General features: G+C 37.1%; 1 long non-coding RNA gene across 1 annotated transcript in view; it reads left to right on the top strand.

Annotated features, from left to right (window-relative positions):
- Positions 1–1,094: 1,094 nt before the first annotated feature.
- Positions 1,095–1,399, top strand: part of LOC116074680 — a 7,135-nt gene continuing 6,830 nt past the window's right edge. The window contains exon 1 of the long non-coding RNA XR_004112248.1: positions 1,095–1,223. This is a non-coding gene — a long non-coding RNA (uncharacterized LOC116074680). The remainder of the gene's footprint in view (positions 1,224–1,399) is intronic.

Here is a 1,399-nt window from a genome sequence, read left to right as displayed (position 1 = left end):
TTTTTTTTTTTTAAACAAAAGTTCTCTAAAAGTTCGAACAGAAATTCAAGTCACAAAACAAATAAGAAGTTTACAACAGAGAGTGTTTGTTTACCTATGTTCCCATTAAAACTAGACATCCTGGAAAGACAAATGGCTCAGTGGTTAAAAAGCACCCACTGCTCTTCCAGAGGTCCTGAGTTCAATTCCCAGCAACCACATGGTGACTCAAAACCATCTGTGATGGGATCCGATGCCCTCTTCTGGTGTGTCTGAAGACAGCATACTCATATAAATAAAATAAATAGATAAATCTTTAAAAAGAAAATCAAAGGAGTGGACACTCTGGACCCACTTAAAAGAAAAAAAAAAGACCCATAATTTGTCAGTAGCTCTACAGTTTCATGGAGAGTTAGAAGCTATAACTAAGTTATCATTGGAGTTATAGGTAAACCCAGTCAATATTTTGTCTTCTGTCCTTGCACCTACAATAAATCGTTAATTCCCTTTTATGACCTTTGGTTAATTGATTTATAACCTCTTGATTTGTGTTCTACGTTGTAGATGCCAGCTTTCTATCTGAGAGGCAATTAGCTCCTAACACTTGAAGATTGGCAGAATTCTCATTGTAGTAGTCATATCAAAGAAGGTTTTAAAGCAGTCTTGCTATAAAGGGCTTCATAATTACTAGTATAGTTTTAGGAATTCTTATAAGATGGTCATTGAGGATTAAGAAATCATCTATTGGTCTACATAGCATCACTAAAGACAGTACATCTTTGTTGATCTGTACAAGTCTGCCCAAAAGGGTGAGCTAATACCTAGTGATTGTTACATAATAATTAAAAATAACAGGAAAGTCATATGAGCTACAAGCAGCAACCCTGGATGGAGTCTCTATGAGACCTCATCTCATAGAGTCCACAGACCATGTAAAAGTGGTCAGCTATCTCCAGGAAGGCCACCTGGCAGCCTTTGCCTAACTAGATGGCTCCTGACAACTAGAGGTATACAATAACATATACATATATATATATATATATACACATATATGTATATATTTATATATATGTTATTTCTTTGGGTGACTGAAAACGTGGTAAGAATTCGTGGCTCTATTTGACCAATCTCCTCAAAAGATTTGGGTTATCAAGATGGGCATGGTGGAGAGCACGTCTTTAACCCAAGCACTCTGAAGGCAGATCACCAATCAGAGACCAGTCTGGAATGGACCTATAGCATAGGTGAGCCAAACACTATCTCAAATGAATAAAAAGAGGTGTTGGGGCAGGGGTATAAACAAAGTGTCAGATAAACCAAAGCTTACCTGTCTAGAAACGGACGGTTCTATGAAGTGGCACACTCGTGGTACATATATTTACAAGCAGGCAAAACACTCATTCTAGTAACACAAAATACA

Source organism: Mastomys coucha, unplaced genomic scaffold (genome assembly GCF_008632895.1).
Source record: "Mastomys coucha isolate ucsf_1 unplaced genomic scaffold, UCSF_Mcou_1 pScaffold3, whole genome shotgun sequence".
Taxonomy (NCBI): Eukaryota; Metazoa; Chordata; class Mammalia; order Rodentia; family Muridae; genus Mastomys; species Mastomys coucha.
This window is presented reverse-complemented; position numbering and strand designations above follow the sequence as displayed.